General features: G+C 28.9%; 1 long non-coding RNA gene across 1 annotated transcript; it reads right to left on the bottom strand.

The window, feature by feature from the left end:
- Positions 1-18,599: 18,599 nt before the first annotated feature.
- LOC139425372 (uncharacterized) lies at positions 18,600-23,489 on the bottom strand. The gene is made up of 2 exons (XR_011636604.2): positions 23,232-23,489; positions 18,600-18,863 (listed from the first exon to the last, which is right to left on the bottom strand). It is a non-coding gene; the product is annotated as an uncharacterized LOC139425372 (long non-coding RNA).
- Positions 23,490-25,236: the final 1,747 nt, after the last annotated feature.

Below are 25,236 nucleotides of genomic sequence, written 5' to 3'. Positions count from 1 at the left end.
CCATGAACACCGTGAGACACAAAAGGATTCCCCAAACTTTAATGTGTGATGTGGACTAATGCACGACCGAGTCATTGGGCCTTTCTTTTTTGCAGAAGAGACGGTCTCATCAGTCGTATACTTAGACATGTTGGAAACCTTCGTATTTCCACAACTGGAAGAGCTTCAGCCACATGTCTTTCTGCAACAAGATGGTACACGCCACCTCATTGGGGTGTCATCGTTCGTAGTTCTTTGAATGACCATTTTCCAGGAAGATGAATTGGGCGAGGAGGTCCAAATAAGGGAATTAAATAATAAAACTTAAATTGAGCTAATAAAACTTAAATTGAGCTAAATAAATAAGAGCCATTGTTTCAAAACACTAAACCAAAATGTTTTATTAGCATTTAAAAATGACTTAAATCTATGTATATTGCTTATTGAATCTTGTTTTTTATTTTTTTTTGTACCTAGAGATAATTTATATATTGATTTCGTTTGTAAGCAAACGATATGCTTATAAGGAAAACGCTTTTTTTTATCGTAGTTCATAATTTAGTTTTGGGTTTTCTTTTATAATTTTGCGAAAAAAATTGTCTACTAGAGAATAACACACCTGGTTGTAAAAAAAGCAAGATACTTTATTAACATATTGAAAGAATGGTTGGGTCTCATTCGTTCGACTCGATCTTGTAAATCGTTCTATAAATATGTGTTTCATATGTTTCCAAAAACATACTTTGCACTTTTCCATAAAATTGCGATGGAATCTTTAACTTTTTTCTTCTTTAATTTTGAAAGGGAATTAAAAGTTGGAAAGGCTTCAAAATTATCAAAAACATGCTAATGAAGTATTTGAATGCCCCCAAATGACTGAAAGATCTGTACTTGATAAAATGTTTTATCAGTCGGTTATTATAATTATTTTCATTGCATAAATACATGCTTGACAGATTATTCAATTTTTTAGGGATATTTCTCATTTGTATAATTCCTACAATTGAAGAGTGAAAGGATTAAAAGCATGAATGCGTGAAAATGTTTGCAAAAGAAAGGTTATTATTTATAGGTTCTGCACTGCAAAAAAAAATCAGGAATTTTTTCAAAACAAATTACGTATTTAAATACTCAAAATAAATTCAGTATTAATAAAATTTACTTTTAGATGCATAATCAGTTACATGCAAATTTAAATAAATCATTTTTTATATATAGCATTTTTCCTGAATTATTGAGCAAATGTTTACATTTCGAATTTTTTAATAATTAATGCATCTTTTGACAATAAATATCCTTCAAACCTTTATGGTTCAAACTTTTTTTAAAACTATTTTTAAATTAAACGTTGAAAGTTTTTTTTTTTACAAAATAACTAGAATTTATTTCTTGATTTTTTGATTATGTGATTGCCTTAACGCAGGTGACGGAGTCTTCTCCGACATTTTTTCTTTCTACTTCCCTGTGGGACAGAGCACTGCGTTTGACGGAGAAATTGCTGCGATCCGCACAGCTCTGTTCCAGCTGCAGTTCCGCTTAGAAAAGTTCACAAGAGCTGTTATCCTCAGCGATTCTAGAGCTGTTGTGTTAACTATCATTTCTGACAATAATCTCATAACACAGTACATATCGGACTGCCGTTATCATTTTAAAAACCTGGCATCACTTGAGAAAACTATAGTACACTAGTGGGTTCCTGCCCACTGTGGAGTTACAGGAAAGGAGAAAGCCGATTTTCTGGTTAAAAATGGTTCTTTAATTATGCAAAGAATTTTTCGCCCTATGCCCTTCCATGCTATTAAAAATCTTATTGAAATATCTATTAAAGTTTGTTCTCAGGAAGACCTCTATAATCTTGTTTCCTAAAAAATCCTGGAAGATTATCATCCTAAATTTGTGTAATGGCCCAAGGCGTAGAGCAGTGGCTGAATTCTGCCTGGTTACCGCATATGACTGCCTAAGAAGCCATCCTTATAGACTCAAAATTGTATTTTTCCCCCGGTATGCACTCTGTGCAGCTCTAAAGAGGTCATGGACTCCGCCACAGTCATGCTCAGGGCAAGACTTTTCTCGCCTAGCGTTATTGGGAGGTTAGAGATATGTTAGATTCATGAACTCTGTTTCATCATTTTTTGTTGTACTCTTTGTTCGTTCTTTAATAAATTAATAAATAAATTCATTAATAAAATAAATTCGGACTAAATTACCTTTAAGTAAAAGTGTTTCAAAGTTGGGTACTCAAATTGTACGATTTGGGTAATTAATTTGGGAGATATATTGACAAACTCTTACGATATAAAAAGCTTAGCTTATTGCAAGCCGCCACTGGAGATCGAGCCCCAGCTATTCGCAATGACACTTAAACACTGAGTCATCGCCACTCTTATAATACCACTAAGTGATGTCTATGCCCCCTTAAAAAATCAGAAGTTAATAATAAGAATAATAAATAAAAAATAAGAAGTTAAAAATAAGAAGTTAATTAAAAGTTTGCTTATAGAATTTTATACGGAAAAGCAAGTATCCTGCCATAAGCGAAAACAACAACATTTTACAATTGAGATCTCTCAAAAGATAATAGGACTCTTAAGATTAGTCAGTTTCAAAGATAAAATGGAACAAATTGATTAAATTTATATTTAATCAGAGAGGTTATTTGAAAGTACCTCTCTATAATTTTTATTTTTTAAGTAACTGTCGGCATAGCCTCCGAAAACTTAAGGGAAAAACATTTACAAGCCTCGCAACTTCGAAATCATTTGATAAAACATTATAAAATTTTACATATTTCTAAGGAAGTGTCAAAGAAATATCCTTATATCAAAATGTTATTGATGCCACCATTAGTTTTTGAGATAATAATAAATTAATGTTGAAGTTTTCCAGTGCGCCAAGTAATTAAATGTGGGAAAACAAGCACCACTCATGTAGCTCTTTTAAATGTGATATTTTGCAACTACCTACTCACATATTTATAGATGGACAATCAGCCTAACGTTTGTTTAAGTTTCGTATTAATTTTGGAGTAATTAAACTTCAAAATTGGATTTTTATACAAGCGAAAATCTTTCCATTACAGCAACTTGATTTTTTGCTAAACTATTGTTACTTCATCCCATTGCGGATAGTACAAATACGACAAAAGAATGAAATTTATTGTACAGCATTACAAAGAAAGTAGAAAAAACTAATTAAAATCAGCTATGAAATTTGTTATAGCACATTTGACTGTTAGTAAACAAACGTGAGGAAAAAAGAATTAATAAAATGAGCTAGGGTAAACCAACCAGTGAAGGAACACTACCCAGTGAAGGAACATTTCATATATATTGATTAAAAATAAGAATTTGAAAGTTTTTCTTTAGATTGATTGGTAAAAATAGCTTACTGCCAAACAATAGGAAGTCATCTAGCAATATTTTGGATTATCTGGTCAAATAGATTTCTCTGAAAAAATTTTTGAATTTGTTATTATCTCTGCAACACCTTGTTTCGTTGAAAAAATTATAAGGTGAGTGTTTGTACTTATATGTTTGAAGTGGAATTAATTGCATGTAGTAGTCTTATTTTTCTCACTGTGAAAAAGAGAATTCAAAATATAGTTATTGAAGTTACGTTTTATTTTTTTTAAAGCACCATAGCATAATCAAGTACTGAGATAAGGGGGTGTTTATTCACTGGATCACCAAACGATGAAAAACCAGTGAAGGAACAAGTGTTCCTTTACTGGGTTTTTCTCCCAGTTAATGAAAAGAAAAGAAATTTTTTAATTTTCTTGTACTTTTAGTCATATTATACATCAAAATTCTGTTTAAAAGACAAAAAACAACTTCCAACCAGTGAAGGAACAGGCATGTTCCTTCACTGGATCACCAAACGATGAAAAACCAGTGAAGGAACAAGTGTTTCTTTACTGGGTTCATTTCTCAGTTAATGAAAATAAAAGAAATTTTGTAATTTTCTTGTACTTTTAGTCATATTATACATCAAAATTTTGTTTAAAAGACAAAAAACAGCTTCTAACCAGTGAAGAAACAGGCATATTCCTACACTGGGAATACTTCCAGTGAATGAACAGTGATGTGTGATATATGATTTTACATGACTCTAGAATAAGTAATTCTGCTATATAGAGGACAACCGAAATTTTGTTAAAAATTGTATGAATAATTCCTGAAATAATTTCAGTTCAAAATGTTAATTTAATAGCTTAATTTATGAAAAATTATAATTTATATTTATTAACGGGTTGTGTAGTTACATCAAATGTTAGGCAACTTAATAAACATTGTTTGCAAATCGAAAACTAATTAAATATAATCATAAAAATTTTAATAGAACATTTTTTCGCTGGCTTTTGCACCAAGAACTCCTAATAAGCTATCATTATAGGATAGCAACGTGATTATATAATATATAGAAACTACTTTACAATGTTAGAATTTAGAAGCAAGTTCCTCAACAAAAAACAAAGTTAAACAGAAACGATACTCAATTTCTTCAGAAGCCTGAGAGGGAAATCCCTCAAGATATGTTGTAAATTTTTAACACAGCATTGACGGAAGAGTCTAATATCGAAAATGTCCAAGAATGTGAAAATGTCCACTTTTTTCAATATGGAAGAAGCACGTATTAAAAGAAGACCACTTGGTTAAGTCAAACTTAGGAACTGAAGCTAGTATTGATAATGAATGCATATTAGATATCGAATTTGAAATGAGTCCTCATGCTGATTCTCTTAGTTGAAAAAAGAAATGATTCTGTAAGTAAAATCAGTACTTCTAAAGATCCTCTAGATATAAGTCAACAAGAGATGGATTTGCCTCAAACTTCAAGACACCTTTCCCCCGTCTATTTTCGAGAAAGGCATTCTAGAAATGTTGCTGAAAAATCAGAAGAAGTTTGGAAGAACCATTTACATTGGCCAAATATTGATGATAAAAACGAAAGGTCAAATAAGAAGAAAAGCGAATAAATTACCTTTTGCACTAACTTCAAAGAAATGGAAAAAATTTCAAGAGGCTGAAAGATCTAAAAAACATTAAAACAAGAGAACATGGAAAAGAAAAAGAAAGAAAAAATACTTAAAAAAGAAAAAAAGCTTCAAGAAATAAGAGGAAAAAGAGTAAACAAAAAGGTGATAAAATAATAATGATAATAAACAGCATCGGGTGACACAATGATTTAGATTTGACTGTCAAATTATAAGAAAGAATGATTTTTTTTTATTTATTTTGTATTAAACATCACTTTAATTTCTAGTTCATGATTACAGAAAAAAGTTAGCATTTTACAAGTACTTGTATCTTATAATTTCACAAATAGTCTTGTTTTTAGTCGGACCTCTATTTAACAAAATCACTAAATACCAATAATAAGCTCGTTATATGGAAAATTCGTTAAATAGAAAATCACCTCTTAAAATACTTAAACAACACAAAACAGGTTTTAAATTCTTAAACACTAGACATAATTAAAATAGCAATTGATACACTTTTATCTTGTAAACTAGTATCTACTATTTATCATATAAATCTTAACCATAAAAGAAATCTGCATGGAAAGCAAGAATAGAGCAAAACATTATCCAGTGTTACACTATCATGCTATATACATTTTCAACTAAAAAAAGTCTAAATTTATGTATAAAAATATAGTTGCATTTATTATAAAAGTAATTTTAAACAAACATTACCACTTGCGTTAAGTTAAATTGCTACGGATGAAATCCGTTAATTTGAAGTGAGTTTTTCGTTTGAAGTGCAAACAAAAAGGGAAAGGGAATTTACTGCTTTCACTAAGATAATTTTTAGACAAAACAGTAATACATTTCATAAAGCAGTGGCTTCGAAAATTAATTCAAGGTCATTTCCCCCATAAACTGCTTTAACAAGCTTAAAATGTTAAGAAATATTTTGGAAAATAGGGAAAGTTTATCTCAATGAAAAGTTCGTTAAATAGAAAATTCACTTCGCTATATGGAAGTTATTTTACAAAAAAATTTCCAAAATGCTCTTGGTTCCTCTAAAAAATTCGTAAAATAGGGAAATTCGTAGAATGGAAGTTCGTTAAATAGATGTCCGACTGTATTTGTATGGCTAAAAAATTCATAAAGAGCATTAAAAAATAACCAAAATTAAGTGTTCCTTCACTGGGCAATTTTGTGTTCCTTCACTGGTAAGAGCTGTTCCTTCACTGGGTCTTCTTACTACTTGTTATTTGAACCACCAAAACTTTAAAACAATATTATGTAAGTTCTCGAAATTTTTTTTGCTTAGTTTGCAATTAGTAACAAATATGTTGACACTGTCATTTAACTGATATTACGAATTTTGAAATTAATACGATTTTTTAAAAGGCAAGCGAAGCTTAAGTGTTCCTTCACTGGTTAGTTTACCCTATATGATATAAAATGGACTGCGGTAGTTTCTGAGGTTAGAGAGTAATCAAAGTAGACTCCAAGGATTTCTTTTTCCTTTTTTCCTTTTTCTGTAAACTGTTTAACTTATTAAATTATTTTAGTACACAGAGCAGTAACATACAGTTTTAATAAAAATTAATTTTGATAATTATTAATAATAAGAGTAATACAAAAATAATAACGAAGCTTTAAACAGGTTCCATTTATTGCACTCAGTGTTAATTTTACAGGCATACATTCAGTCTTAATGAATTAATAAAGAATTCACTATTAAAGATGGTAAAATTAGGTTGGTCCATCTTAAGTCACACAATAGTGCATTGTTCATTTTAAGTTACACAATTGCGCATTGTCCATTTTAAGTCACACGATTGTGCATTGTCCATTATGAGTCACACAATTGTGCATTGTTCATTTTAAGTCGCACAATTGCTCATTGTCCATTTTAAGTCACACAATAGTGCATAGTTCATTTTAAGCCACACAATTGTGCATTGTCCATTTTAAGTCGCACAATTGCTCATTGTCCATTTTAAGTCACACAATAGTGCATAGTCCATTTTAAGTCGCACAATTATGCATTGTCCATTTTAAGTCACACATTGTGCATTGTCCTTTTTAAGTCACACGATTGTGCATTGTCAATTTTAAGCCACATCATTGTGCATTGTCCATTTTAAGAGTCACACAATAGGGCTACGCAGTCTTAGTTGAGAGTCACAGATGCAGATCAAGTCACCTACTTTTAATATCACACAGTTAAGAAAGAATTACTTCCGTTTGAAACACCCAGAAACTAGGCATCTCACAAGGTTGCGGAAGCTTTTCTTCTCTCTCTTTCTTGCCAATTCTCTTTTCTCAGCAAAATCTGGGTTTTGGGCTAATTTTTCCTCCAGATTTTTTGTCAAAAGAGAAATATCTCCACACCTGTAAGAATTCATTCATTTCTTATTTATATGAATTAGTATTTTCATTATAGATACGCATTAAATGCCTCAAATTGCATTGTCTGGGTACTAACTTATGGATTTTTAAAAAGAGAAGATAAATTACTATAATTAATATTTACTTCCAACAAATGAGCAAATTAGTCTTTTCTTCTATGAAAAAATACTCATAAACATAAATCTCACTTTTTATATGAATGAATATATAAATGACAGGCATGAATATATATATCTGAATACATAATATTAAATTATTGTAATTATTATATATTCATCGATATGAATATATAAGTATGAATACATAATATTAAATTATTATAATTATTATATATGCATCGATATGAATAAATAAATATTAAATGCATAACGACTCAATTTCATATTAAATAAGACAAATCGTGGTCAATAATTCGATCAACCTTACGAAATAAAGTCAAGCAATCGAAATTACTTTATAAAAACAAATCAAGAGAAATGTTAAAAAAATATAATTCTTAGTAAGTCAATATATAAAATACAAACAACAAAAATATGTATTTTTATTACTTTTGCATATAAATAAATAGCGCCAATAATTTTAATAACAATTATCTTTTTCTCCAAAGTTTTGCACACAATGTAAGTTTATATTACATGAAAACGCATTTAATTACTATTTATTATTATTTAGTTTAAGGAGAAGAAGTAGAATGAAAAAAATATGTTCTAAAATATACTTTTAAGCCACATAGTAAAGCATATCAGTGATTTAAATTCACATTAAAAGAAATGAACTTATTTGAATAAGATCGATAGCAATTAATATATACCTCTTTAATCCAACAACTATGTCCAGTGACTCTTTCACTTTATTAGCCTTGGCCAGAATTTTCTTTTCCCTCGAATCAATCTCGAAGTAAAAATGGCCACTTCTATCACTACTAAAATTAAAGAAGAAAATTAGTAAAATTTATTTAATATTAAAATTTGTGTACTTTAAGCTAAAAAGAGAGGAAATAAAAACTTGAACACTTTATTAACTTTTGATTTAAAGATTGGATTTTCATGAGTTGTGTGACTTTCCTCAAATATGCTAAAATATCTGTTCAGGCATAAGGTTATGAAATCAGATATGAAAATATTTATTTAGATTCATTTCTTGTGACGGAATAGGAAACTATTTTCATAAGAGAGAACGTTGCAATTTTAGTCAGTTTATTCAAAAGTTATTCCAATGCAAAATATTATATTTTGAAATTAATTATTATTTTCAAAAACACAAATGGTTTAAACTTTTTGAATTTTTTGTGAAAGCAAATTTTTCAGGAAATTTTTTCTAAGAAATGTTAAAAGACAAAACACAGAAATTGAAAGAATTAATTGAATAGCTCTTGAAAAATAAAAATTTAAAAATATGAACTCTTTGAGATAGCAAAATTTGCAAGGAGTAAAAGTAACTTTTATGTGTATCAACAGTTCTTTTGATCAAAACAAAACTGATCCATTGAGACCATGTTTTTTAGATTGTGGTTACAATCCCTGTTTTGGATAATAAAGTAGATAAATTGATAAAACATTCCTATATAAAAAATATATTTACATTAAACGGAATTGCATTCAATAAATAAAATAAAATTATGAGCATTTATGGACAGTACGAAGGAGTTACGCAAAACTATGGAAGTGCAGAAAGTCAGATTTTGAATTTTGGATTAAAATACTACTACTATTTAACAGAAATCTCATGAAAATGTAAGCGGAAAATACCCATTCTATTAGAATATGAGTGAAATAGAATATAGGTTGTTTGTTTCTTGAAGAAAATAATTTAAAGAATTCAAATAAAGTAAAATTATAATTCCGGGCCTTAAAAATTTAAATATGGTGTTTTAATTAATTGAAGACTCATTTTATGTAAGTTTAAAATATGATTCTAATTACCCAGTCATAGCAACAATCCCTTTATCAAGAATCATTTCTGACTCTTTAGGCTCAATATCAGCCTGCAATTCCTCCATTTTTTTGCTAAAAATAAAAAAAAGAAATTAGTTCGTGGAATAATTACCTCAAGATCAACAAATGCCTTCCCTGTTAAAATGAAAAAATGATTATAATTAGTAAATGAAATAATTAGTGAAAAAATGAGATAGAATACCTCAAAGAAATGTATAATTGAAATTGAAACCTCTACGTATAGTGACATGTTCAAAAGAACAGCTCATATTCATTTATAAATAAACATGGCGGTTAAGTAGAAAAGTGTTCATTACCAATCTGAAGACAACTTTTACTCGTGAAATAAATTTAGAATGGAGATAAGTGCAGGAAATTATCATCAAATTAATTTTTTCTTCGATTATTTAATCGTTATAAACTAATAAAATTTAAATTTTGTCACATTTGACGATGATGTGACATTTTGCCATGATACATCAAAATAAATATACACGTTGTTTCAATGTTGAGCATGAGTTTTAAAATTTGACTATATTTATTTCGAAGTAATTTTGAGAAATAATTTTTTAAACAGTATTTGCCTGAAATATTTACACATTAAAAAGTAAAATTATTATTAGTTTTTTTGAACCATTTCATGCATTTTACGCTTCGTATCAATTTTTTGTAAATCCTCTAGGTTTCATCAGAACAAATTCCTTTACTTTGTACATTTTAGATAAATTCTAAATATATATTTCTATTCATTCCATTACGAAAGTTTACATCTAAAAAACAGCTCATGCTTTTAAAAATTACAAAGTGTTTAAAATTTTGCTTAAAATAATTAATCTCAATAACATTAAAACTGTTTAAACTACCTATTCAATATAGCAATATCATCATCATCGCTTGAAGATGACTCTTTTGGCTCTAGTTCAGCCCTCAACTCAACCAAGTCATCTCTAAAGATAAAAAAATAAAATTATCATATTATATAGTTAGCAAGTCGAGCTTAACATATGCTTAACATATAATAGCATGTCTTTTATTAATAAGAATTGAATCATATTTTCATGAATTTAGTACTACTTATTTTAAAACATTAAGCTCTGATTATCATAAATTACTTCAATTTGCATCCCTTAAAAAGAATTCTTCACATTTATTTTCTAAAGTCTCCACGATGAAAATCAGCATGCAAAAGTAGCAACATAAATACTATTCAATAAATCGTATAGAAAATCGCTAAATATTTAAAGTCTTATTAAAGACAATTGTCGCAATAATAATAAAATAAAAGATAAATAGATTACCTATCCAAAATCTCAACATCTTCATCATCAGTTGTAGAAGACTCAGAATGCTCTATTTCTGCACTCAGTTCTTCCATATCATCGCTAAAGGTAAAAAATGAAATTATCACATTATATAGTTGCTTCAATTTTAATGCATGACATACATGAACATGTTTAATAGTATCAATATATCATATATCAATAGTCAATAGTATCAATAATCAATATATCATACAGAAAATCGCCAAATATTTAAAATCTCATTGAAGACAATTATCGCAATAATAATAAAATAAAAGATAAATAGATTACCTATCCAAAATCTCACCATCTTCATCATCAGTTGTAGAAGACTCCGAATGCTCTATTTCTGCACTCAGTTCTTCCATATCATCGCTAAAGATAAAAAATGAAATTATCACATTATATAGCTGCTTCAATTTTAATGCATGACATACATGTGAGAATTTTTTTTTCATTGTTTTTGCGTTTTCCTTTTATGATCGTATAAACTTTTGATATTTAACTATCTCGCACAACAGCAAATTAATTTAATTTGCATAATTTAAAAATATTTTACATGTATGTTTCTAACTAATTCCCATATAAAAATATGTATGCAAAAGTAATATTCTGCCGTGCAATTAAAAAAAACATCGTAAGTTATTTAGAATAGATTTCTTTGATTTATTTTTTTATTTTAGTGCTAATTGTATGAATGAATAAAATTTAAAAAACTAATAAGCATAATTTATTTTTAAAAAAAAATTGCAATAGGTAGCACATCATACAAAAGTGCCAAATGCAAAAAAATAAAAATTTCGAATTCTTTTCCATGGTATTATTTTGTGTACTAATATGCAGCAAATATTGTTGAATATTTAAAGTAGTTTAAAATACAAATATTATGATGTCTTAAAGATAATAACTTTAAATAGTACCTATCATTAGCGTCATCCTCATCAAAAGTCAAATTTGACTCCTCACTCACTATCTCACTCTCAACCGCCAGCATTTCGTAGCTGAAAAAAGAAATAATAGAACATATTTAACAATTAGATATTTATAGACAGAATATTTAATTATCTCTAGATGGTCATCTTTCATAAGTTTTTTGCTCAATTCTTATTTAAGAAATTATAAAGACTAGTTAAATGCCAAGTTAATATTAATGAAATAAATTTTGTTAAAAATAACTCTCAACATAGCTTTCATTTTCATATTAACATTTTATTTCGATACTCCCATTTGATATTTTCTTTCCATATTACGTGTTCTAAGGGCAAAATCGAATGTAATATTTTTTTCAAATATTTATATTTAATCTAAATTATTTAAATACGATAGTTTCTTCGCACTTCTTCTAAGAGATTTTTTTCTTTATATTTCTTTCTTTCTTTCTTATTTATATATTTATTTGTTTTTTACTCATTTATGTCTTTAACTTTAAAAAATTACCATTTTTTCCTTGAAGAAATTATATTATTTCGCAATTTAAATCAAATACTTACCCATCTGTGTCAGATGAACTACTACTGGTATTCTCTGCAAGAAATCCAGGAGCTGAAAAAAGATTATAAATTAAATTTTAATTTAGCTTCTATTTGACTGTTTTAAATTTGGGTTAAAAAATGCTTTATAATAGTTAAACATATAATAACTGAATAATCAACCACAAGCTGAATAATTGTAACTAAATTTTCAAACATAATTGGAATGATAATAACTGTGTAACCGAGCTCATTTCATGAGGAAAAAAAAACTATTTAATATAGATCTATACAACATTGTCTATACCACATTTAAGAATTGTTGCTATATATAGCATAAATTCATATTGAGAAGAAATAATATTATAGTTTTTAACTAATGTGTAATTGCTTGAAATTAAAAAGGAACCTAAAAAAAAGATTTGACTGAAATACATAAAAACTAAGTGATCTATCTGAATTTATTCAAAAGTAATGAATCTTTATGAAAACACATATAAATTTTTTTTTTCTAAACATCTTTTTGATGATTTTAATTTTATTTTAGAACTTCCGTTCCACATGGATAATAATTTAAATGTTTTGTTAAAAAATACATTAGGAATACTAGCACTATCCCATTTCGGGGGCCTCAAAAATATCCTTTAACTATTAGTAATACCAATCATGGTTATTAATGAATAAGCTAATACTTATATTCTTGAGATAGGTTCCTATTAACCTAATATAGATATATATTGTTGATCGAGTATAAACCGGCTTTAGTACTGCTCACGAAACGGTATAATAACGAAACATTCTTCAGTTTAAAATACACTTACAATTTACACGAATTAAAGTGGACTTAAATACTCTTTTTTTAATGTTTAAGGTTTGATTGAAATATGAAGAAAGGTGATGAGACTACATAATTAGGTGATAATTATTGTAATTAAATGCGACAAAATGTCACTATAAATTATAATTGCTTATTGCTTTTAGGTATTTGATTTTGTCAATGAAATAAAAATGTCTCTGTTAGCTTATAAGATTATGAATGTAATTTTAAAGGTTTATAACTTTATTTTTCATTAAATAAATCATAATATGTTTTCTTTTTTAAGCAGAATAACATTATTTCTACAATTAGAAATTCCGAATAAAATGACGGTGCAAAGTATTGGTACTATTGGTGCATTATTCGTAAAACAAATTTTACGCTAAAATCTATTTTTACCGTAAAATATTATGCCGTAATTTTTATAGTAATATTAATTTAACATAAATGATTCTTTATTTAATATAAATGATTCAGTGATTTTAAGGAAATAATTATTGCAAAAATATTTTGATCCTTGAGATGTTCCGGAAAAAATGAATTTCATCATAAGAAAGTATCGTCATCCAGGTTGTCATGTATTTTACACATGATGCACCCAAAGTGCCGGTAGTTTTTACCTAAATTTGATCTGTAATGATTTACAGTGTAACGTGTGTTGCAGCGATAAAAACCTTTATAAAAGTATATTATTATTTTAATTTATAATAAAGGAAAAATAAGTTGTAGCTTTAAAATTTTTTTTCATTCTTCAGAATATAAAATAGTTTTAAAAAAAATCGAATTTCAGATCATTAAAAGGTAATAATATATTTGTATTTGCACAAATAATAGCAGTTATTTCATATTTTTCTTTTCTATTTCTATTTGAAGTTTTTCATTTTATTTTAATACTTCCATTTACAATTTGTGGAAAAATTTTCATATTTTAATTCAATTTATTTTCAAGGATTTTCAAACAAGATTATATTAAAACATTTATGCACTGAATGAAATCACACATTGAAGAAGTTAGGGATTGTCTCACACAAAGCAATATAGACTTCTAATATTGTATATCACCACTTCCTGCTTAGTTCCAAAAAGTCTTAGATAGATCCTAATCAAGATTTTTTGATATTTCGAAATTTATCTTTTACTGAAAATCTATGAAATTAATAGTTTTCATGCTTACGATAAGGCCTTGGATTTCTTATCAACTCTTTTTGCCAGTGATTAAGCACAGCAAAACGAAAAAGTTCACTCATTTTCACAAATTATAAGTCACTTGTCAAAAAAGACGTTATTCACTTATAAAAGCTCAAATAAGAATGATGAATTAATATTTTTTGTTACTTTGTTGGTGTGATTAACAATGATCATTTTCGGCAACAATGTTTTAGAAGAACCATTTAAACAATATACAAATGAATAAAGTTTTATTTAACTCTCTCAAGTATTGTTGTAAATGTTTTCATATTTAGCTGTCCTAAAGTTTTTTAAAACAATGAAGAAAACGCAACAGAGACTGAAAGGTTCGGAACAGCAATTTGCAAATGAAATATATTGATATTAAGCTGAAATTTTTAATATCAAGCAAATCAGATTACTCGCTTTTTATATGAAGATTTTTAACTTTTTAAAATGAGAAAAAAAATCTATTTCAAAAGTAAATTCACATTTCCAATTTATGGCAAAATTATTTCAGTTTAAAAAAAGAAAGAAAAAAAATCAGATATTCCGGTGATAAACCCTAAAATCTAAAGTGTTTAAATCCTTTATTTGATACTTTTTTTTGTTTGTTTTTGGCAACGATTTGCAGAAAATTCTGGACATTAAATTATAGTTCTCACATTTACTAAAATTATAAAATCGAACATTACATTTAACAGAAAAATGTGTCGCACGCCCTATGCTTAAGTAAAGATTTCTAATTTTTGATCCATGGTGTGCAGCCTACTAGTGGCTAACAAATTATCTTATTTAGTATATAACAATTTAGGAACGATAAATGAAAAATTATTATAAAGACAGTTATTTTAGACGATAACTTGAGTGCAAAATTCAGGTTTGATATTTCTGAAGAATGTCTGCTTAATGTTTTTATTGAGATCATAGTTAATGTATATAGTTATTTATATAATAATAGATAAGTTATTTATATAATAATAGTTAATACTGTAGACAAGTTATTTAATTTTGCCTTAACTGACGCAGATTTACTTCGTAAGACTATCTTAACAATGTGGATTTATAAAAGCTGTTCTGAAGCAAGTTAATGTAACCAAAACAACGACTTAACTACGATGACTTATTAGTGTGACTAGTGAGATGAAAAAGTGTTTAACTATTAGTTTCAGTTATGCTACTTTTTTACGAAGTATTTTTGTCTTTGAAATTCTCCAATAACATTGTTATCATACGACATCAAAATGTATTACGTTACTTAACTCAGCTCAAATTTTTTGGATTTATTGGACATTTTTGGAGTAAAAAAGTTGAGGAACCAAAAGCGAACCTAAGTTGGCAACGAATTTTATTTTCCACAGCAAAGTAAAATTCTGCGTATAGGATTCGTATTAACTAGATGATAGCCAAATATAGTAAACCGTTTAAAGCCGTAATCTTGTTTGGAAGTAATTTGCCCAAATGAAGATACTTATCTCATCAGCTTTGCTCCAAAGAGTCGTTGAAATAAAAGACAAACTAAATATTACTTGGAAAACAGAAGACCTTATTAGATCACCGTGCCCCATCGAAAAAGAGAGATACTCACTGAGTTTAAACCTGTGTCAAGATGTTTCCAAGAGAGACACAAATGATCAAGTCTTAAAATCTATCGCCCTGGAGACTTTGCACTTACTGTACCCAGAGAACGAATGGCTACATATTTTCACAGACGGTTCAAGATTGGCTGAAGGCACTAATGCAGGAGCCGGAGTTTCCTGCAACCTTTTTTCATTTTACACCCCGATCGGTTCGTCTAGAACAGCCTTCGATGCAGAAGTATCGGCAATAAGCGTAGCTCTGTCGCAACTACAGAATCACCTTGAGAAATTTAATAACGTATGGATACCAGCGCACTGTGGACTTCAAGGTAACGAAACTGCAGATTTCTTAGCCAAAAAAGCTGCCAAGATTTTACAAATATCTCTTAAGCCAGCTCCTTTCCACACCGCAAAAAGGCTAATAAAAATCTGTCTTCGAACAACATTTGAGGCAAAACTCCAAGAAGCAAATAAAAATAAGGACTGGTTGGAAGGAATTAAAGATATTCCGTCATGGCTAAGAGAAAAATCTGTGGCCCTTTTTCGCCTCGCCACTGGCCATGACTGTTTATCAAAACACCTGTATAAAATCAGAATCTTTTCAAGCCCCTTTTGTCCATTATGTAACCTACAAGAAGAAATGGAAGCTAATCTTCTAAGTCGTTGCCCTGCACTTCCTCCTGGGCCCTTGTGGGAACGATATTGGCGGGCGAGATGCATTATTACAGACCTATAGACTCTTTATTTTTGTAGCTCTTTTTTCCGTTTTTTGTTCTTTCTTTATATTGTTCTTTGCTACAAATTTGTCTTTCATGTCTGCCATTGGAAATAAAAATAAAAAAATAATCTTATCAGCTTTCATATACTATATATATATATATATATATATATATATATATATATATATATATATATATATATATATATATATATATATATATATATATATATATATATATATATATATATATATATATATATATATATATATATATATATATATATACACTGAAGAGCCAAAAAAACTGGTATACCTGTCTAATATCGTGTAGGACCCCCGCGAGCATGCAGAAGTTCCGCAACAACACGACGCCATTACAAATTCTATGGCTACCAAAGACGTATGTCATCTTGCCATGTAAATGCCGTACGAATATCTATGGTTGCCATAGGCTTAAGGCATCTTGCTTTCTTCTAAGGCATCAGTTTCTTTGGTTGCCATAGCTTACCATAGATTAACATAGGCGTTCCTATGACAAATTTTCTTAAGGGAGATCATTGACACTGACTAGGATTAGAACATGCAATTTTTCTGACATGAGGTTAGCGACCAAACAACTAAATAGACCTGTCGGAATGAATGGCTACATAAATTCCTTGTCGTACTAATTTGCGAGAAACAAATATGCATATTAGTTCCATTATTAATATTATCACCATGGCAGTAATCTGTTATAATAATTTTTTTTAAGTATCAGTACATAAGGACATATTCAATAAAATTAATGAAGGTTATATTAATTTCATTATTTTAAAATATGTTTCGTTATATTTACAAGCCTATTTATAAGAAGAGCTCTTAGGTTAGCACTCCCTATTTGGTTGAGGGTCGAAATTTACCGAAAATAAATGAAACAAGTATTTATCGTCGACTTAACATGAGTTCATTCACAAGAATTTTTTTATATGTTAATCTTAAAATTAGAAGCACTTATTCATTTTTCTCACTTTTCAAATTAATCTCAACTCAATATCATATTACGCGCAGATATTATAGCTGGATAATAATTTATTTTCTGAAGTAATTAAATTTTAAGGTTAGGATAGTTCTATACTTTGCATTTTTATGAAAGTATTTTTGATATTCTATACCAAATAAAAAAAAAATTGTAAAATATTTATTTTTATGCTAAGAAGTTATTTTTATTCCTTGCAAACATTTTGGCAGGAAGGAGAAAGTCATGCTTTAATATTTGAAGAACTAATGCAGGTGATAAATGATTTAATTAAATTTGACTTAATATTGTGTTTCTTGTTTAGTGAAAAAGTAGCTTGATGCATCTTAATACTGCTGCCATATCATCAAGGGAGCTTCTTTTGTTTATTACCCATTGAGAAAATGAGTAATGTTTCAGGTTTTTCATGTCCGCACATTTTTAGTCTAGATCAACTTCATCAACTACATATTCAAAAATTTACGAGTTAAGTTGTACGAGTATTTTAATGAAAAAAGTAACACAAATTAAAGTAAAGATATTCAGACGATAATCTGTGAATTTCTTGGAGTTGTTTTCCAGGCTCTGTTTCTTTACCTTCTCTTTCTTTTCATCAAAATGGATTTTTAATGCTATTAAAAAATATAAATGTAAAGTTTTTTTATGATTACCTTATTCATGATTACTGTCTAGGTGGTGATTGTAATGCAAATATGAATACTGAAAAAGAAACGAATTTCGTGAAGTCTAAAGAAACGTATATTAGCAGGAATTCAAATTATTGGGAGAGAAGAAGACAAATATCAATTATGCAGTTATCACAACCGATGATTCGAAATGTTAAAGCGTTTATTCTAAATATTTATCTAATAAATAAATGATAATAATAATTTTGGATTAATGGGTATGATAGCAATAATGCGATGACAATCTTCGTAACTTAATCCTATTTTTTTCCGTATCCTTATTAGTGTCTAATTCTTTTTTACTTCTATTACGCCAATTTTCTACTGCGTATATAAACCTTTAAACAGGAAATAAGAGAATGGATTTGAGAAAAAATTCGTCAAGTGTGGCAACCGACTAAGTTATAATTCTTTTTCGCAACCTTTATAGCAGATATCTCTCAAACTGCTGTAACTCTCTAAACTTAGGTGATATACAGGGACACTAAACAACGTCACTTTTCTTACACGCTCAAAAAATATATGTCGTCAATATGAATTTTTTTGTACAAAAGCTGAAACAGATTTCTATAAATACAATAAAAACTATATATATAAATGTTTTATTCAACATTTTTGTGGAGATACTTTACAAAAATTGATGTACGCATCTTTGAAATTGTCTTCTGTACACGTATTTTGACTTCTATGGTTTGATTAGGCATCTGCGGTAAGAATCTTTAAACGAATAGCTGCAAACCAAACCAGGTCCGCAACGTGCTGGGGCATCTGCTCTATTTCTATCACCGCCATGAGACGCAGCTGCTGCAGCATTGGAAGGGTCGTCCGCCTGACATATCTCTCCCACACCTGTAATATGAGACAAAAGAAAAAAGAACACATTTTATTGACTTAGCATAAATTATTGCACAGGAATGTTGTTAGTTAAGATAGCAAAAATCTTGTACTCTTGTTTTTTTTTTCTTTTTAAGATTAAATTATGAAATCTTTTAATTTTTAGTAACTTAGTAAAATTATTTCTTAGTATTCCTTCTTAATTAAATTATGAGCATATTTTTCTTTTGTACAGGGAAGGTTAATCGTATAAAGCTAAGGTACAGTTAGGGTTAACAGTTAAAATTGCCTGCAAGATTTCCCAGCAATTACATCTATGGTATTTTTTCATCTAAGCTAAAAAAAAACAACACTCCATCTTAATGTGACGGTATTTGTACTGTTTACAATATTTATGACTTGTGCTATTTACCGTATAATTTTTAAGTACAGTACGCAAAAAATAAACGAAATACCTTGAATAACTTTTGATACAAAGACTGGATTTTGATGTCCTAGGACTCAATCTCAAAGGTTTGAGGGGGTGACCTCAACTGTGTTAATTAATTAAAGAAAACGACAATAAAAGTTATGAAGTCAGACACGAAAGCGTACTTTCTCGGAATAAACATACCTTTTTTTAAAATTTTTATTATTTTTTTATTATTTTGAACTTGATTTTTTTTTGACAAATTTTGATCCTCAAACTGTAGGGAGCAACTGCAATTTGGGATTTATGGTCCAAATAGTTCGATCAGGGAAGCGGTAAAAAGTTTGGACCATTTAATATAATCACAATTTTCCCTATTTCTCTCTATCTCGAGAGATTATTGAGCAAATTGAAAACTTTTTGCACACAGTTATAAAATTAATTTTTCTTAAGATAATTCGATGTAAAAAATAACATTAATTATTGTTTAATTTTTATAATTTTACATAATAATAGTCAAAACAATTTTGAGTAGTAAGGTATCTAAAATATTTATTATTACTTTAAAGAATTTCATTTTAAATGGTAAAAGGCAAAAGTTAAACGAAATCAGTCAAATTATCAGTCCCTTGTAATCAAATTTAAAAAAAAAAGCTGTATTTTAAATTTCAATTTCTCAGGAATTATTCAACCGATTTCGGCCAAATTTTGGATAATGCCTTATAAAACTATATTTTTTTAAATAATGTAAGCAGTTGTATACCTTACGATTAAAAAATTTACCGTTTTTTATTAAATAGAATAATAAAGAATTGTAAATACTAATTAAAATGTTTTTTTTGTGTGTGCATGTAATTGTGTCACTCACTATTTGCTTTAGATCTAAATTTACAGAGTTCCTTCAATCAATATTGTATTTTTTAAACCTTCTCTTACGGAAGTGGTTTGCTGCCCTCAAATTCGTAGAAAGGCAGGTGCATCGGCTTTCTTTGATGTTTCCCTGCGTAATCTTTTACTTCTACACTTTTTTCTTATTTCTTAACCGTAACTACCTTATTTTTTTAAACTCTTTATCTTTCATTTTATCTTTTTATTCCTGTCTTAACCGTAACTTCTATTTTTTCCAACTGCAACTCGCTTATAGCGTTTTCCTGTTTAAGGGACAAACGGCTCTTAAACTCGGACTTTCTTAAAAAAGTTTCGATTTAGTTTGTTTAAGTAGAGATTGACAGCTTCGATCACCACTTAAACAAACTAAATCGAAACTTTTTTAAGAAAGCGTTTGACTGAAAAGCCGAAATTTCGACTCAATTTTTGAGTTCGAAAATTTTGCTGAAGGCGCCTCCCTGAGGCCAGTCGCACTTTTTCGCAAGTGATGTAACTCTGACCGTGTGAGTTCTAGTGCGACTTAAATGAACTACAACAACAACTGACCATGTGAGTAAACTCAATGACGCGAATATAGTGAATAAACATTATATGGCAATGGCATTAATAAAGATATATATGGCTCTTATAAATATACAAATGGTACTGTTAAATATATGAAATCATATAAAGACAAAATACAAAAAGAAAGATTGTGAAAGCGTTGGCGCAAATCAACCTGATTTGTAAAAATTTTGACTATGCCTTAGTAGAAGGGAACTGTGAAATGTAAGGAAAATCTTTAGATGTAATGTGAGAATGTTGAGATTGTGAAGTGAGAAAGAGAATTGTACCTGGGAAGTACAATTAAATTTTGACAAACTTCTTACCAGAAGCATACTTTGCGTTATTACTTTTACGTATTTATTTACTTTATTGCAAAAATGTATCATTTTTATGATATCACTCAAGAAATGTGCTCACTATTAATTCCTTACTTTTATTTTTAGGATGCAAGGACCTCAAGGTTTCACCACATAGATACACCATCACATGATGAAGGGGTAAAGGGTCACTCCGGCCTCAGGCACCTTGACCAACCGAGAGGTCTAGGACTAGGAAACACGGGCATTCGATTTTCGTAATTTTTTCTTGATCCCGTCTACGTTAAACGGAGATTTTTTTTCTTTTTCCATCTTCCCCAGTAGGAAGGATGGCGCAACTGAAAGTTCATCGGCTGTTTTCCTCGAAATAATCGACGATTTTAAATTCATCTGTTGTTTTCTTTAAAATGATTGAAATTTTTCGGCAGCAACTCCTTTTTATTGAGCCTAAAATAAAGACGGCCCGTTTACAAAATGACCTGTTTTTTCTTGTTATGCGAATTAAGCAATGCATCTTCCATTTAATGTTGATTCAATCAACGTATGTTTTATTTAAGCAATGTGTCCAATATGTGCATGTGTCCAACAGATCACCACCTTCTTTCCTGACAGGCCTATTAATTATATTGGTTGCAGACTGTTCCTTATTTTTCAACGGACTATTAAGGTATTAAGCTTTTTGTGCTCCTTTTTCTAGATTTTTACGATTTTATATTGGAGGTATTGAGGAATGACCATGTATTCACCTTTTCCAGCAATTTTTTTTTCACCCAGTACTTTACGATAGTAATTATCGTACGATAAACAAATTTAATAATGTGAGCAATTTTTTTTTATTTGTTGAAAAAATTTCTCGAGATAGGGTGAAATACTCAAAATTAATTGGTCCAAACTCTGGATCGCGCTCCTGACAAAATCGTTAGCACAATATTTCCAAGATTGCTGGCACCTCCTTCAAGGATTGCTGCTTCCAAGATTGCTGGCTCCGAAATCCAAATCCGTGGAAAAGAAAATATGCTTATTCAGAGTACGTTTTTGTGTATGATTTCGAAACTTAAGTATATAATTTTTTTTCTTTTTCTGCGAAATATATAGTTAAATTTAGATGAAAACCTAAATTATTAAAGATAACTCTAAAAAAATAGCAAACCTTACACTCCTTAACTCTGCTTTGACACACGACTTTTAATTATTTACAAAATGCAGGAAAAATTTAAAAAAGGTAAAATTACATGAAAATTTAATTAATGTCTTTATAATAAATTTTTCTAGTGTATCAAACTTGACTACACATTGCCTCACAAGCAAACCATAAATGAAGGAATACACCGGTAATATTTAAGAACACGATACTGTTTTAGAATCCTTTTATTCTTTACTTTTAAACATCTATAATTACTAAAATACTAAAATTCTATATTCATATTTTCAAAAACAAATTATATTATAATTAGAAGTGAAATTTTGCATGACTTATGAAATTTTCATGCAGGCAAATTTGCACCCTGCAAGTGTCTTGACTTAAGTTGTTCTATTCAATAATACGAATTTAAAATCAAAAAGAAGAAATTAATTCGAAAATTCTTTATTATAACCAGTTGTTACAATGTTTTGTAACATTATGCAAAATAACCAAAATTTGTCACAAAGGCACTGAACTTTCAGCTCAACATGATGTAAAGTAACCTAATTTTGTCACAAAAGTAACTGAACTTTCAGCTATGTATATAGACGAAACATATTGCAACATGGTGTAAAATAACCTAATTTTGTCACAAAAGCAACTGAACTTTCAGTTATGCATATAGAGTAAACATATTGCCACATGGTGTAAAGTAACCTAAATTTATCTCTAAAGCACTGAACTTTCATCTATGCTTATATAGATGAGTCTCCATGAGAACAGAAGGAGGACACCCATGATTGTGTCCATTTTTTCACAAATGCGCACTATCTTGTACTATTGTTCAATGAATAAAGTTCATCAACGAAATTTTTTCGTTTTATCAAGTTTTTCTGTTAAAGGAACATTTAATATATATATATATATATATATATATATATATATATATATATATATATATATATATATATATATATATATATATATATATATATATATATATATATATATATATATATATATATATATATATATATATATATATATATATATAATTGATACTTTATTAAAAAAGTGATAAATAATTTAATTTTTCTTACCTAGAACTTCTTCGCAAGTTACAGAGTGGAACAAAGCAAAAATCAAGAAGATAGCCTTGTACATGTCTATTCTGCTGTCTTTTTCTGACCTAATAAATATTATGTGATATTTAAACTGATACTTTATATGAACAAAAATTATGCTTAATATTTTCGATTGTTATCCATTAAAATATGAATTCAAATAGAGATTAATTCGGGTTTTTTGCTTTCACGAAAGCAAGCTTATCCTGTTTTAAAAACAGGGCAGTTGTATAAAATTAGTTATTGTATAAGCATTGAATTAAATTGATTCAACGATTTTGAAATTTGAGATTTACAATATCGAAATAATAATATGTAGAAATATTGAAGTGAAAGACCACGTTATGAGACCTATTCAGAAATATACTTTGTATATATTTTGTAATCTTTCGAACCTGTGTAACCACTTCATTTTTATAGCTTTAAGATATTTCCTACAGTTTGAATATTTCTACATCTAACTTCAAAATATTCATCAGTCAGAATGTGTTAAATAGCTGTAAAATATAGCTTAAAAATTATTTTTTAGTTTCCTTCTTATGCTACCAAACACTTCAAAGGAGCATAGGAATTATAAATATTCTCTCTGTGTTTAATGAGACTTATTTGTAACTATATTAAGGATTTTAGGAGACAAATTATATGGCCCTAGGTCCCTTCAATCAAGGTGGTGACTTTGTACTAAAGTCACAATTCGTAATGACTTTGATGACACTGAAAATTCTTTTAAAATTTTCCTTACCATTCAGAATTAAGTCTTAACTAAAACATTGAAAACCGTTAAGCATGCTTACTTATGAAATATATAAAATGCTAGGTTGTAATTTAAGCAAAAAATATATATAAAGAATAAGTCTTGAAAAATTGGTACGAGCTCGTTACATGCTACGATAATAAGCTAAATAAGCAAAACACTATGTGTCTTCATAGTAGAATCAAATTTTGTTATTTAGGTATGAACAGTTGCAAGTTTTTTTTTTTTTACTGAAATCGCTTATTTATTATTATTTTTTCTCTTTTCAATCTACGGATTTTTCTTAAAAATGAAATATACTATTTAAATCAAAATTTTCGTGAGAAAGGGAGTTCGTATCCAGCCCGCCAAATACTAGTAAATGGTGAGTTTTGAGTGTTAAATCTGTCGAGTCAGAAAGTTTTCCACGTTCCCATAACAAAATTATACCTCTGGGGGTACTGAATGGGTGATTGATCGTTTTCTGGTTCAGGTCAAATATGCGATCTGGGGATGTATGAATGAGTTCCTCCCTATAAACAGGTGTGACGCATGGGTGCGGCAGAAGTCATTCCTTCGAATAGATGGCGCCACTCGACGACAAGAACAATCGCACACCCCTTGCCTACATCAGCAACAGGGAAAAATTTAAAGGTAATAAGAATGGTTAGAATGGTTTGCAAGCTGTAGTCTTTCCTTGAACGAGAAATTTCACGTTTGAGGGATTAGAAGTAGCCACGAGCTCTAAGAAAATGTGGTCAAAACTGCCCTAATATGGTTCATTTTACCGTGTTTATCTATGAGAAGACCAAAAAGCTCGATAATTCTTATTGAAGTGTTTTGGTGATGATTTTGTCAAAAGTATCAATAATATATGGTTTTATAATCAGTGATAAAATTTGGTAATTTATTCATGATACCTTAGCACAAGAACAAGCTGATTTGGGACTTACCTAATCGTCATTCGCGATCAATTTGACCCTCATGAGTAATTGATGTTTTTAAATGATGAATATTGCTGAAAATACAATACGTAAGAGTTTTTAGGGATTAATTTTTCTTCTGTTTCCGCTGCACCGTTTCTGTGCAATAATTCCGCTGCACCTGGAGTTCATGATTAGAACACTATACTTTTCCCTGGTTGCAATTCATTTGCCATTTTTCAACTTACTCGAATGCAAATAGCCAATAAAAAAATATTTTTCACATTTTACATCAGTTGAAATCAAAGTTATGTGGCTTGAGCGT

This window comes from Parasteatoda tepidariorum, chromosome 1, assembly GCF_982258835.1.
Source record: "Parasteatoda tepidariorum strain Cologne lab strain chromosome 1, Ptep-v5.0, whole genome shotgun sequence".
Lineage (NCBI taxonomy): Eukaryota > Metazoa > Arthropoda > Arachnida > Araneae > Theridiidae > Parasteatoda > Parasteatoda tepidariorum.
Note: the sequence above shows the minus strand (reverse complement) of the source record. Positions and strands in the feature narration are given on the sequence as shown.